The sequence below is a fragment of the Hydra viridissima genome, unplaced genomic scaffold, assembly GCF_058129835.1.
Source record: "Hydra viridissima isolate aposymbiotic clone 2 unplaced genomic scaffold, HvirCarnegie_v1 scaffold_18, whole genome shotgun sequence".
Lineage (NCBI taxonomy): Eukaryota > Metazoa > Cnidaria > Hydrozoa > Anthoathecata > Hydridae > Hydra > Hydra viridissima.
In genome coordinates, this window is record NW_028324317.1 from 229,244 (window position 1) to 245,360 (window position 16,117).

Consider the following 16,117-nt stretch of genomic DNA (forward strand, 5'->3'; position numbering starts at 1 on the left):
TTTAATTATAACAAAATAAAGATAACAAAAAAAAGATAACAAAAAAAACAGTAGTTTGTTTTTTTCTACTTTAAATTTACTTTATACCTGGTTTAATTTCTGACAACAATTTTTAAAAAATTTGTTAACAGAAATAATGGATATTTTTGTATAAAAAATTATAAACAAAGTTTTAAATAAGGATTAATGCAAAAACTCCATCATTCTGTACACAACTGGTATAAAATTCATAGAAAATTATACACATAAATAATATACATAAATTATATACATAAATTATACACATAAATTATACACATAAATCTGTATAATTTTCTATGAATTTTACTTTGTTTAAAATGCAAAAATATGATATTGACAAAAGTTCATCCTTACATTAGGAAATAAATCAGACTAAAATAGAAAAAAATATACAACTTGAGAAGAACAAATTAAACAAACTTACATTTTTATAAGCTTTGTTGCTGTGTGTGTTGCAGTATATTTTCTTGTTGTCTAAGAATATCACTTGCTTTTGCCTAAAGCATTTTTTTGTATGAAGTATTATTTTAAAATTACTAAAGTACACAGAAGAAAATTTAATAAAAGGTAAATAAATTTAAAATAGTATTACATAATTATCATACAATATTTTGCAAAATACCATAATATACATTTAGTACTAAAACTATGAGTAAAAACAAATCAGTTTATAGCTAAAACTCACTTAGCACAGAGAAAGTGATAACTTTTAGGACATTTTTGAAAACAACATCCAACAGACGCTCCAAACTGATCACATAAGTCACATTTCTGAGCAAAAAAATTGCGTAAAATAATTTGATGAATATATCTTGATATAGAGAATAAAATACAATTAACAACTGTGTTTTACTTTTTTCTAAAACATGAAATAAATTGATTCTTCCCCATGTCTGATTTTTTAACACACATAACTTGAGATAAGTTACTAGATACTTTAAAAGTTGATTACAATCTCCAATGCCGGATTAACCCGGGTTCCTGGGAGCCTAGGCGCCCGGCCCCCAAAAATTAGGGTATCAGTGGGGCCCCCGATTTTTAACATTTATATTATTTTTTTTGTTATATATGACTTGACATTCTAAATTAGTTTTATTAATTTCTAAGGAAATTAATTTTGATAATTTCTAATCAAATTAATGGAATTAATTTCTCATGTAATTAAAAATAAAAACTCTAAACTTTTAAAAAAAAGTTCGAACTTGAACACGTTCGAACTGTATTGGAAAAAAGTTCGAACAATTTTTATCTTTTTTTACTTACTTGAAAAAGTGAAATAAACAGATACAAGTTAAATGCTAAACTGCTTAATTATTTTTCAAGAAATGCGAATTGACATTTTGATTTGAATTTTTTATTTTATTTGAGAACAAATAATACCACTTAAATTAATAGTTGTTTATTTTTTTATATTTATTGTTAAATATGTATTAAATATTTTATATATTTTTTGAAATATTAGTTTTTTACTTCTTTTTTTTTTTTTTACCACTAAAGAGTTATAAATTAAGATTACAATTATTTTTGCAATAATTGGACAATAATGTACAGAAAATATCTAAGCGGAAATTTAAAACGCAAACTAAAAAAAAAATAAGTGTGACAGACAGCAAACAACATTAAAAAAATCCCAAAATTGACTAATTTTTTCCGATCTCCTGATAAAACATTAGAGGAGAATCAATGTTTTTCAACTGAATCAAATCCAACTGCAGAAAGTTCACAATTGCAGAACGTAACAGATAATTCTTCAATGAACAATTCAACATTGCAGCAAGAAAATGTGTCATATGGCAATGTAAGAATACCTTGGAATTTAGAGGAAAGAATAAATAGTTAGATTTGTTGTTGTTATTGTTATTACCATTATTATTATTTCTTTTGTTATTGCTGTTTTTTTTATCATTATTGTTATCATTTTTGTTATGAGTAATATTATTAAACGCACTATTATCTTTTATCGTTAACTTAAACTGCAAAGTTGCTTTTTGTTTTAGTCCAGTTTGTTAATATGTCAATCTGACCCAGCATTGTGGACGGATTTGAAAGAAGCACAGCGCTACTGCATTTCTATAAAAGAAATTCCTGCTCAAAATGTTGAAGACAAAAGTTTTGAAAAATCTAAAAAAGTAACAGATACCAAAGTAAGGTGCTGCTCTCATCTGTTTTTCTTTTAAGTTGAAAAATGGTGAAATTCGAAAGAGAGACTGGCTTATCTATTCACCATCCACAGTAAAAATATTTTGTTTCTTCTGCTTGCTTTTTCAAGATTCAGACGACAATTTTAGATCTGGATTCAACGACTGGGCACATGGACTGCGTTCTATACATAGACACGAACAAAGCAAGCAGCATTCTGATGCAGTCCAGTGCTATTTTGGAAATTGATATTCATTTAAAACAGCAGTTGGAGGAAAAACATTACTATAGGGAAGTTCTGAGAAGAGTTGTTAAATGCTTTAAGTTTTTGTGCAGTCGAGGTCTAGCTCTTAGAGGTGATTCAGAAGAAATAGATGGCTTCAGTAATGGAAATTTTCTTGGGGCCTTAGAGTTCTTAGCAAAATTTGATCCATTCTTGCTAAACACTTAGAAAGCCGAGGAAACCAGGGCAGAGGAAATGTTTCATACATTTCATCAACAAGTTATAAAGAAATTGTCTAATGAGAAGAATATATCAGCACTTGAATGTTTACAAGCAATTTTTAGGAATAAGTTAGAATCAGTTTTTCCCAATGTTGACATCGCATATCGGATTTTTCTTACTCTTCCCATTACTAATTGTAGTGCAGAGAGAGCATTTTCAAAAATGGCAATAGTTAAGAATGATCTCTGTTCCTCAATGTTAAATGATCGTTTAAATGCTCTTTGTTTAATGACAATTGAAAGAACACTGTTAAAAAATATAAATTTTCGAGATATTGTAATTGATTTTGCAAATGTGAAAGCAAGAAAAGTTTCTATTTAAATAAAAAAGTAATCTTATATTTTTTGCATTCATTTTAAAATACACTTTTTTAGGAATGGGGCCCCAAATATTTTTTGGCTCCCGACCCCCAAGACCCTTAATCCGGCCTTGACAACCTCTGGTTGAGTGGGAAAGTAATGTAATTGCACTATGTAACAAATTTTTTGTCCTTGGATTTAAAGTATTAAATTCAATTGCTTACATATAAAGATTGTGGAAAAATGACTACATTGAGGACAAACTTTGATTTTATGAAGCACAAAAAAAAATTGTTTTAAGACAGAACTAGAAAAATTTCATATTTTTGTTCATTTGGTCTGGTACAAAAGAACAATTACATATTGAGTACACAGATACCTCTCAAAAAGCTTCAAAAAAAAATGAGCAGAATTTCTACACTTGCAAGTGTTCTGTAGATCACTTTCACAATGTACCCCCCAAATGTTGTCCCCCTTGTCATGTTTTCATTACACTGACCTTGATAACAATGTTCAAAGTTAGATATCTCTTGATCAAAGCGCTCACCTTGCTAATCTTAATAAGCTCCTATGTTCTCCTTGAATTTATCAAGATGACCATCAAGGATATGGACTTGAATGACATTTTGCATCCCAGAAAATAAATGACATAACAATAAAAAAAAATGATGAAAATATGGTGTCAAGTTATCTATTTTTTTTTTTTCACAGGTGTCAAGTTATCATTTTTTTCATTTTCTTATTAGTTTTGTTATGTCATTTTTTTAATTTTGAAAATTGAAAAAATTAAATAAAAAAGAAAAGAAAAATAGACTTAATAAAAAAGACCAATAAAAAAAAAAGAAAAAGAAAATTTGACACTGTCTTTTAATTTGTTTTACTTTAATGTCATTTATTTTCTCTCTTTTTTTTTTTCAATTTTCGTAATTGAAAAAAAATTTAAAAAAAAAAACAAAAAAACATAACAAAAAGACAATAAAAAAATGAAAAAAATGACAACTTGACAGGCAGCATTATGGCATAATTCATTATGAGAATCTGAACCAAATCATCACATTCTATGATCTTCTTGATCTGTGGTCCAAAAAAGATAACTGCTCTAGCTATAGCCTTGATCAGCTTTAGAAAAAGATCTTAGAGGCACTTAAAAGGTGCTGACTCCTTGTCAAGAGCAGTGATAAATTGCTTGATGAGGCCTAACTTGATGTGCAGTGGTGGCGTAAGCACATTCTGAGGTTCTAATAGCAGCTCCCACTACACATTCTCTTGTTCACAGAAAACTCAGTCAGTTGTGACCAATTCTTGTGATTGTGCGCCTTAGTATCACAGCTGTTCAAGAGCCAAAGGAAAACAAGCACCGCCTAGAAGGCCTATGAGGAATTGGTCTTCAAATATGATTCATTATTCACCAACAACACAGACCTTTATTTAACAATAATACAAACTGAAATGTGGGTTGAGCCACCTGTGCTTTTATATTTGTGTAACCACTTTTAGACAGCTCAAGAACAATCTAAAAAGTTCTGGAAGTTTCTTGAACGTTCTAAAGTTTTCTTAAAAGTTCTAGAATTTTCTGGAAAACTCTCAGACCTTCAGCACAATTTTAGTAGTCCAGGAATATTCCAAAAGAATGCTCAGTATTCAATACAAAACAAAAGAACTATTAAAAACACACAAGTTTCAAAATACCATGGGCCTGGTCACAGAAGCAGAGTTTTTGTGGAACAACAGCATACTTTCTATTTGTTTTCAGCAAAATGGGAAAACACACTTTCAACCCAAAGACAAAACAAAAGTAAAAATTTGTTACATAGTGTTATCAACAAAAACAATTATAAATTTCAATTTAAAAAAATCTTATAAACCTTATAAGAGATTCTCCAGTCATCTTTTCATCAATTTTAACTATTTAACCAACCACTTCCATGAAAAATAGCCATTAACCATTATTAAACCTCACCAAAATTTTACTATGTTACTCATTTGAATTTTTAATTATGCTGTTGTAGTAATAAATTTCACCTTATATAATTATAAATATACATATAAATACATTATATACATACAAATGTTATAAATAGATTACATAGATATATTATATTACACTAAATTAAATTACATTACTATACATTACATTACATTGGATTGGTTGGATTGCATTGGATTGAATTGCATTGCATTGCATTGCATTGCATTCCATTGCACTGCATTGCATTGCATTACATACAGATTCATGAAGCTAAATCTTTAACAATCTAATTCTTTTAATCATTCTAAACAACTTTATTCTGCTACAGCTTAATAGGTAATTTTATGTGTTTAAAATGCTGTGATATATTGGTTTTACTACTTTGTTAACTGTTTTGTTACAACTTATATTTGTAATAAATTTTAATTTAAGTAAAATACTATTTTCTATGTAAAAACGTGACAATACAGTGCAAGTCATCATATCATCAAAAGAACTATTTGAATATATTGCAACTGATGTAAAAGAATCCTTTGATAATTCTTTATGAAAAATATTCAATTCTTCATTTAATTTTGCTGATTGCAAAACATTTTTTTAAAAAATTTAATCAAATCTGTTACATGAGTTACTTTTATTGTATTTAATGAGGTAAGTAGTCTTCAAGTATTGAAAAAGCACAAAAAATGATTTTATTTCTCAGAAAAAATTTTTTTTTTCAATTCCCTAAAGGTTTTAAGTGTTTAAAACATAAGAAAGGCTGTCATTTCAGACTTGGATGACTATCCACCTTGACAGAAATTTTGACCATGAGTAAATACTTGAAGATTATAAAACATAAATAAAAAACTTTTTCAAATATCAATTTCCAATATTTACTGTTGCATTTTCTAGAACAACACCATTACACATTGTGTAATGGTGTTGTTCAATAAAAGTAATAGTGTTAACAGTAAATAAATAGAGCAGCTTTTTAACTTTTAGTTTAACATTTCAGTGTTTAAAAAAACCCCTGCTGCATTACTTAGGTCATGGAAGGTTAACAAAAGAAGATAAATATTTTAAAGTTAACAGAAATTTTATTACCTCACCATATCTTGGTTCAGTATTGTCTAAAAAAACACAATAAACAACACTTAAGGTAAAATCCACAGTTTGGATGTTAGATCAATTAACTGTGGTCCTACCAATTGCCTAATCATTTACAAATGAATAAATTATCAAACGATTAAATTATCAAACGATTAAATAAAATAAAAGCTTAAAAATATTAACTTGGATTAGGAAGATATTATCACACCCCATAAGGCCATCAAACAGGCAATTACACAGACTATCCTATATCTTAAATAATAGGGTTGGCAGGCAATGACAAATGAGGAGCCAAAGTAAAAATTTTTTGTTCATTCAACTTTTGTGTATACTTTTACCACTTGTGTTTACTTTCCATCAAATTATTATTATCAAATAAAGAAACTAAAGAAAGCTTTATAGAATTTTTTAGACTGTAATGATAGACTGTAATAATAGACAATATAATAGACAAGTTTATTTAAAACTGCACTAATTAACAAAATTCATTATAGTACTTTAAATGATATAATGCAACTTCAAAAATTATGAAATATTTCAATGTATTTACAATAAGTAAATTTGGTAAAAAACTAGGTTATATGTAGTTCTACCAACTGAACTAAAATTACAGACTCGAAGAAAATTATTTGTTTACCTGTGTTTTTCTTTAAACTTGGAGTAACAGTGAATTATTGCGCCAATTGCAAAGGGGAAGCAAAGGGAAAAACACCAGTTATACTAAGGCTGAGAGAGGAGGAAATACCAATTGAAGACCTCATTACTAAATGTACTTAATGTCATATTCTCATCAAAATAAAGCAAAACAGTGCTTTATAAAAGGGTTATCCAACATATATTCTATATAAGCATTATAGATAACTGGAACCTTTTTTTTTTCTCCGTGTAAACATAATTAGTTTATTGATCTACATTGTTCATAATACATTTCAATGTTTAGTTTTGAAACAATGCCAAGTTTCATACTAAAAATTGTAATACGCGGTGTTTGCAAATAATCCTAAAAGTAATGGGTGTCATTTCATCATTTTTATATTTTTTTCTATGTACTGAATATGAACAGCAAAAAAATAAATCATACACCTATATTAATCAACTTTTATTCAAAAAAAATTTTCACTGAATAAAGTTTTTTCAATTTAGATTTTCTTAAAACAGTTGTTATGTGACTTAAGTACTTTTAGCACACAAGGTTATCAATTACACTAATTTGCTGTAAGGATAAAAATTCTGGAAAACAACCTGATTTATGTTAACATACTTTAGAAACTATAGGGGAGAGCAGGGACATACCATACAGCTGTTCATTTTTTTATCCAAGCAAAATTTTGTGAACCAATTTCTGCAGTCTTTCATTATTTCTTAAACATATTTATTCAGCCAATTTTGAATAACTGAAAAAATGAGCTGCTACATGGGGTGTTCCAGTTCTCCACACAACTTCCCCTACAAAGTATAACACCATCATTTATTTTCAAAATAAGTTGAATTATGATTTTTTATTAATTTATACAAATATATAATAAAATGCAAATAAAATCAAGCTGTCTTCTTCATCACAATTTAACTATGACATACTGCTGTAAGTAAAAAATATTCAAAAGTTGATCAATTAGTATTTTTCAATCAAAGTATTCAAGTTGTTAACTGGTTATTTCTTGACAAAACTATTGAACTAATTATAAAGAGATTTTCAGTTTTAAAAAACTTTAAAAGATAAAATTGAACAGAACTTTATTATTTGCATCGGCAAATTAACGTTAAGTTGCAGACAAATAAACAAATATTGATAAAGCTAAGCTTCAGTTTTAATCATAGACAAATTCTTGGTTATTACTAAAATCTCAATTGTAAATAAGCATGAGTAGCTCTATTGGAATGTGAAAAAAGACTTCGTAAATCGTCTCAGGTTCGAAGCGAGGGTCGTGCTGCTAATTCGAAATTTTATTCTTTTTCCGGGAAATTGAGTTTATGTCAATGGTTAATCCAGCGTTTACAATAAGCATACAAGCTTAGATGTTTTATGTATCATTAGTTAAAACGGACATTGATAATCAGGTAGAGCTAAGAGGATGAGACTAGAAAATAATCTGAGCAGATACTTAATCAAATCAAAAATGTTGAGTTTCTATATAAAGTAACGAATATTTAGGCGAGAAATACATTGAGATAAGTCAATATTAAAACGAATATTGACACTAGGCTAGAACTTAGAGAATCAGGCTAAAAATACACTGAGAAAGGTCAATAGTAAAACGAGGAATATAATACGCAGAATATAATACGCAGAAAGGGCTGCTTAACGATCTTGTGCGTGTGGGGCATTGGGACATAGAAACTTTTTTATATGCGTGAGTCTTCAACTTCTCCATCTGCATGAGTCTTTAGCTCACTCTGGACATCTGTCCGAAAATAGTTTTACTAATCCCAATCTTAGGGCTCATCCTATTTCTTCCGTAAGGCGTTCACTCCTCTGTCTTGACCAAGCAACGCAAAGCTATTTCCAAATAAGAGTAATAAGAAATCGATGAGAAATGATTTTTGAAATTTTTGAACTCTTAGGAAGTATTTCCATCCTCCATATATATTTCTTCTTTCTCTTCCACATCTCATTTTGTCTTATTTTATTAAAAATCAAATTTCAATAAAAAGTCGAAATTTTTGTCCAGTACAGAAATAATTTTAAAATCTGCTTTTTCTTTTAAGTAAAGCTTTTAATATGTGAAAAAAATTCACAACTTATCTGTTATTTCACCTCCATCATTCTTTATTTTTCTCGGTAGTGAAAGTACGGGCCCCGGGGAAATTTTCTTAAGAGGTCCACATTATGATCAATTATATACCCAGGACCCAAAGAAGCGTGCTTTGGTCATTGAAAATTAAAAATAAAAGTTAATCAAACCTTTTAAAAGTCAAAACTATTTAAATCTTTTAAAAATTACTTTAAAAAACTATTTGTAGACACACGGGGCCCCGGGAATCTTCCCCGTCGAACCCCCCCCTCTCGGCGGCCATGATGATATAACGTCAGCAAGAAGAAATGCACGAATTTTAATTCAAATATTCACTTTATTACAATATCAAAGCCCGTGTTGTTTAGTGAAAAAGAAACACAATTCTTCATGACGCGTTCTTTGAACACTTGAAACATTTCTTTCACTATGTGGCACTGTAGCAGATGTTGAAGGAAGATCCGGATAAATAATGTTTTACATTTTTGCTAGCCCGACGTCCGCTTAGATTAAATATATCGCTCTCTTAATCGACTCCATCTTCTATCTACACTCTGCAAACCTAATGAATGTTTTGTAATCCATTATCTTTTAAAACAAACAAAATGAAAAAATGTTTAAAAGTTTTTACTTTCTACTACTTGCTTGATATTGGAATGAAAGAAATGGAAATTCCATTCAGCACGGTAAGTTTTCTGCATTCGAATTAGTGCATTGCAACAAAAAGTCTTATAAAGTTATTTTTTACACCTGGAAATTTTAGGTTTTTTTTTTTCACTGAACGGTTTTTTGATCAACAATAACAATAGAAAATGTGTGTGTGAGTGGCTGGTTAAAAAATTGTGCTGCTGTTAGCAAATTTTTTTTTTGTTTATGAAGTGGACCCAGAAAAAAACCAAAACATCAAAAATTGAAAAGAAAATTTCGATACTTTAAGTTGACGCATTTGTAAAAAGGTAATTATTATTTAAGCTCCTTTTTTGAAAAAATCTTAATGGTATTTTGAGTAAAAAACAGAATGGTTTGGATACGAAAAATTGAGCAACTTTTTCAAGTATAAGACGACGTAGTTGAGATGAGTACGAGATGACGTAACTTTTGTTTTAATATCAATATTATTTCTTTAGTTTTCACGAAACAAGTTCATCACGTTTCCACGAAACAACATTTTTCACGTTTGAACTTGATAATATTTCACTTTTACATTCGGATCACGTTTGTAACTTACCGGTTTTGACACCTTCTGGTTTTCAAACATGCAGGTGCAGTGAAATAACCCTAAAGTGCTGAATACTTCTCTCACACCAAGGAATCTTTCACTTTAACTGTGAACGCCGTATTCTTATTGAGCCAGTCTTTAAAACTTCTAGCGGTTTCTTTCATCCATCTAATTACGTTCAAAAATATTTCTCTTTTGTTTTGTTTATTTTAAAATACGCGATAGTAGGTTAACTATATTAATCAACTTCACTATTCTAAAGCTTCTGTTTGGATTTCTTCTGATGGATTGACGGTGGCCAAATAAAGTTGTGAGTTTAAATGAATATGTAATGCATCTATTTACAATATTTTTCGTCTGTCAACCTTACAAATCAATATTGACTTGTTCTCGTGAAAGTGCAAATGTTTTTTTAAAGTCATGTCATTAATTGCGGTAATCACAGTAAAATCGTTATAAAAGCTGAAGTTTTTACTCATCTTTAATCAATTTTTTTTTGAAATCTTTAAGAATGATATTTCTCTCGTCCTGATATTGACAACTGTCAACCCTTTCTATGATATATTATCTACTTCATTCAAGCGATATTCTCTCTATTAAAGCGAAACTAGCGACCCGAATCTTACATATTTGTGACAATTACTTTTTATATATATATATTTTTAAGATTTTCTAATTGTAAGGCTTTCGTGAAAGGTTTTGGGTTTCGAATAATTTTGTGCGTACGGATGTGAATGTGCTTGAATGTTTTGTTAAATGATTGTAATCTGATTGGATTTTCACGAGGCGTGTATATTTTTTACATGCATTTTTTTCTGTTCATTCTGATATTAACACTTGCATACGTTCACTTCCGACTTAGAGAGCAATTAACTTTGCCAATCTCATATTTATTTGACGTCAAGTTTAATTGTTGGAAAAATAACTAATTGTAAATAATTTTGACATTCTTACGACATTTTCATTACTAGTGATATAGAAAACTTAATAGTTTAACTAAAATTTAAATAGTTTAACTATACTTTAATGCTTAAAAAAAATTTAAGGACTTTTTATTTTTTATTTCACTTTTAAAAACATCATTTAAAATTTAATGTAATGTGTTGACCATCACAATACGATAAATGGTTTAAAAGTTCTAGTAACTTTTCATTCGATGTTTCTATTTTTATTAATACTAAGTTAATTGACGTTTTTACAGACTTTGTTTGCGCTTCGGTTGGGATACTTTCCTCGAGTATTTTGAAGGGATATGATTGAAAAAGATCTAAATATTCCTGCAAAGATACGCTGTTGTTGTTTATAAAGAGAATAGCTTGATTTATGGCGAATGGACGATACTGAAACACTTTGATTATTTCTTTAAGTTTTTCGTCATCGTTTGTTAATATTTGTTTGATGTTACTTTTTGCGAAAAGAAACGCACCTTGAGGCGAGAAGGAATGAATTTGCACTTGATTTACATAGGCAGACCAAGACTTCAATTGGGATGTCACCAAAGTAAATGCCTTTTTTTTATTTGACACATATTTTTCAAATATCTTTACACTCCCATCATCCACGTTGTCGAAGATGTATGTTTTTTCATTTTCGAAATGGTGATGTATTTTCCTACAAACTATTTCAATATCGAACGGATCCCCTTGAGAATCTTTTACTCTTAACCCTAGTTGGAGACAGAGATTAGTCACAGAAACTTGTATTTTGTCAAATACTGCATCCACCCACACAATACATTCAAAATGGTGGTTGTAATTTGCTGCATACTTTCTAGCAATTTGAGTCTTTTCATATTCCAGACATTCCAGTTAAAACCGTGATTGATTTATTCGAATCGTTTGTTTGGCACACGTATTTATGAATTTGATTAAGTTCATCTTCACTTGAACAGAAGGCTTTTGTCGGAGGTAGGACTCCGAAAACGGAGTGTCGGAATCCTACCTCCAACAAAAGCCTTCTATATGACACTAAAAGCCTTCTTATATGACACCATTTCGTCCCATTTTTCGTTTTCCGCAGTCATTTTGAGTTGTCAAAGCATAAAAACTTGTATTCAGTAAAAACACTCAGCGTTATAACTTAAACCTTTTGAAAACATGTGAAAAGTCTCAAACAAGTTGTTGACTATGTGTTGTTGACAAAATGACTTAAATCAGCACGATATGACAAACGTACCAATCATAAATCTAAAAGGTTTTATTAACCTAAAGTAAATTAAATATTAATTTATCTTTTTATTTGTTGATAACAACGCGATGGACTTTGATTGGTCAAATACATGTTTGAAGGTTTGCAGCTAAATATAAAGCATAAATCAAAAACAACCCTCCAGTTTCGGGTGACATATTTTATCAATCTGCAAATCAATCTTTATCGCGTTTAAGTTAAATTATGCAATGAGACTTTGTGTTTAATAAAACTTTATTTGATTGGTTAATATGCGCTCCTATTGCTATATTCTTAACGTCCGTAAAAACGTGTAACAATTAGTAAGATGAAAACTTCATTTTATTTAAACGATTTGTTCAAGGTTCTCATCTGGATGAAACAAAGTCACTTAATGAAAAAAAAGAAAAAAAAAAAAGAATTATTGCTCATTTTACTCAATGAACTATTTCTATTTTCATTTTTCATCTCAATGAACTAAAATGACAATATTCTATTATCGTATTTTCAGTGAAGTTAGAACTGAGTTTCTGGTTTTTATTAAAACAGTGTTAAACTTTAACGCTGCCCACTGTTTTACGTTTCATTCAAATGTATATGCAACATGTCCACCAAGTGTTTTGGCTGCCTCGCACTTTTCCTCGAACGAATACTTTGAGTAAAGATTAAAGATGTTTATAATTTCTTTCTTTTTCCCTCCTCACACCAGATGATTCCAACAAAAATATAAATTGTGATGAAGCTCGCTTCATAGTCAATCCTTTAAGTGATACATTGTTTGGAACTTAGAGCTTTAAAAATTCGTAGGGGATTTCTAAAAACTTTAACGAAAACTGCTGATTGATTGATCACGATGAAACTCAGCATACTTCATTTGTTAATTACTCGAAATTAATTTAAAAGATTTTTCTAATTTTTGCACAACGAAGCTAAAATGTTGTTGCCTGATTGCATTGGTATTAAACGTGGGTTGTCATAGTTATCAGGTTAAAATGAGTAAACAAATGATAAATAGTGAAAAAGTTTTAAAAAATCTTTCTTCAATGCCTTTTTTTTTTGTTTTCACAAGTTGATATGTCAAAATTGACTGGTGCTGCTCTTCAGTTAGATTTATTTTACGGCAGCCAAGCTTTGATCGAGAGAAGTATTTAAATCTCAAGAATATAAAGCATATCATAAACAGAAAACTTCAAAGGCGATTTTTTGATGGAGAAATTAAAGCAAACGTTTAAAATTGCTAGTCAGCAATATTTTGATTAGTCGAAAGGTAGATATGTCGCCAGCAAATTCAAGTGTATTCAAAATGAGAAATTTGCTCCTAAGTTCCTTGAATGGCGAGCGACATGATCCTGTGGTTTGAAGAGTGTGTCATACAAACTTCATTAAACACGAGACTAAAATCTTTTACTTCTAAAAAAAACAAATACTATCTTTAAATTCTGTTTAAACATTTTTGTGCAAGCTTATTGTTTATTTCATGATTGGATTAACAAGTTAATCTTTGAATTGGAAGTCAAGGTGTTTTTCATCATCCTTAAGGCGGTACCTGACCTGAAGTTTTGAAAAAAATCAAAAAAATTATTATTATCGTTTTTGATGAAAAATTTTATGAGGAACACAATTTTAAAGCTACTTTTTTTAATATTAATAACAAAAATTGTGATTTAAGCAGCTTTTTAGAAGACTTATAAATATTTCGGACTTAGCAAAGTCCTTAGCAACCATCTTCTTACCTACTCTGCCTTGACGTTATGGAAAACTATTTTACCAGTTTATGACAATGAAAAACCCTTTAGCTGCTTGTTAAGTTAAAGTTATTAGTCATACTTTCAAAGCACAATTTCGTTTGCCAGAAGCCTTTAAATCCGCAAGTGCATGTTATGTTTATATGTTATTATAACACTTTTTGTAGTAACATAGTTTCAATTTAGAAGTTTTATTGAATAATATGCCGAGAACTCGTTCTAGGACAAAAAAAGAGATTGTTTGCTTGCAATCGGTTTACACAAAAAGAAGATAACCCAACACTTGAACAAAAGTTAGCATCTGATTCTTTACCTTCAACTGCTTTGTTAGGAAAAAAAGCTCGCACTTCTTAATCGTGCTCATGTTCAAAACACTAAAACTGACTTACTGCACGAAAAGAGCAAAACAGAAAAACACTCACAAATTCAATTTTCACTCTTGCAGCTTTAGCCTGATTCAATTGATCAACAATCTTGTGCTCTCAGTGTAGAAAGTAACATGTTGTCACAAAATCTCAAGAATATAAAGTATATCATAAAAAGAAAACTTCAAAGCGATTTGTGTTGATGGAGAAATTAAAGCAGTTCGTCGTTCAAAAAAGTTATTTTATAAAAATCACGAGGAGTAATAATTTAATTACATTTTTTCAAGAACTTTTAATTTTTCTGTGTCAAAATGCAAAAATACTTCCAAATGTCATAAAATGCTATTGGGTCAAAAAATGCCAGTTCTCCAAAATTTGGTATACTACAATGCTATAAGACAACGCTGATTTGAAACTGATTTTTATTGCTAAACCGCAATTCGCATCACGAACTAATATAGAAAAAGTTTTTTTGATGATCCAGGAAGCCTAAAATTACTATTTAAAATAAGAAAAAAATCGCCCTGAGCAAATCATGAATCAAGGATTTTAACATCTGTTACGTATGTGAAAACTGCCACAGGAAAAGTTTTACGGTTCAAGAGCAGCGAATTGACTTAATTTCATTTTTTTTCTTTCATAGAATTTATCATTACATACAAGTCTTAAAACCGCATGCAAATACAACCGATTTTATGACGTAATATGTGGTTTCTTTTCTTATAAAAGATTGAAACATTTTTATTTTAGTAAACTCTTTGTATCATATCCATGTGTATTGTAAACAATTTTAATAAGTTGGTATATTTATAAATTTTTTACATAACGTCACTCACTCATTATAAATGTTTGATTAAAAAAGCCTAATCACAACATGTTTATCAATAAGCTCACCTTTGGTCATTCTACCTATAGTTTTCGTCAAAAATGTTGTAAGCACAATTACATAAAGTCACCTCTGTTTATCTGATTCCCAGTTACCGTAAACCACCTACTTAGCATGAAACATAGAGCTGAAACAGATTTCTTAGCAACATTAACTTCGGTATTTCCTTTCCGAAATTTATTGCTCTAACCATGGACCTATAAGAGATGGACGTGCAACCTATTGTTTTATTTGCGAACCATGCTCATTGCGCATTGTTACAAATCTTTTGTTTCAAACAATAGAAATTAAATTATTTTGAAGTCTGTCGGGTTCGTCGAAAAAGTTTGGTCTCGCCTTACCAGTCACATCAACTTCCTTAAAGTTATTCAAGATAACAGCAATAGAATCAGGTTTTAAGCTTAATTTTATATAGCTAGACATTCTTAACATTTTAAGAAATAACGCTGATAATAATATAGAAATTGAGATCATTTGCTTAACTACTTTAGTACATGTATAACTAGAGATATAATAAATAATACAAAATATCAAATAGTTTTGTAGTTACCTAAAGCACAATGGATTCATGTCCAGGGAACTACTCCATCTATTATATTGCTGTAGACTTCTTGTTTATGAATATTATAGAATTTTCCATTTTTATGTTTAACAACAGAAATATATACATTTAAGGATAAAAAACTTATACATAAAATTAATGTAAATACAACATAGAAAAAAATAATTTGTCACAGTTTTAAAGAATTTAGCAAAGCCAATTTATGGCAAACCGCGAGAATAACTAAGTATTTAATTTTAACATAACATGATTTACCAGCTATATATAAACTAATTTTTATTTCACAAAAACAAATGGGTTATTATATGCATTGAAATAATATATGAAATATGAAAAACGAAAACATGAAATATCTGGCCGCATTTTGCAAGATAATTATAAATTTGAATAAATTTTAAAACGTTTTGCTATATCAAA

The 16,117-nt window shown here is 29.3% G+C and overlaps 1 long non-coding RNA gene and 1 pseudogene across 1 annotated transcript; both read right to left on the bottom strand.

The window, feature by feature from the left end:
- The window catches only part of LOC149876693 (uncharacterized), a 615,724-nt pseudogene that overhangs the window by 14,360 nt on the left and 585,247 nt on the right, over positions 1 to 16,117 (bottom strand).
- On the bottom strand, positions 508 to 15,594 carry LOC149876695 (uncharacterized). The gene is made up of 3 exons (XR_016448566.1): positions 15,147 to 15,594; positions 707 to 792; positions 508 to 518 (listed from the first exon to the last, which is right to left on the bottom strand). It is a non-coding gene; the product is annotated as an uncharacterized LOC149876695 (long non-coding RNA).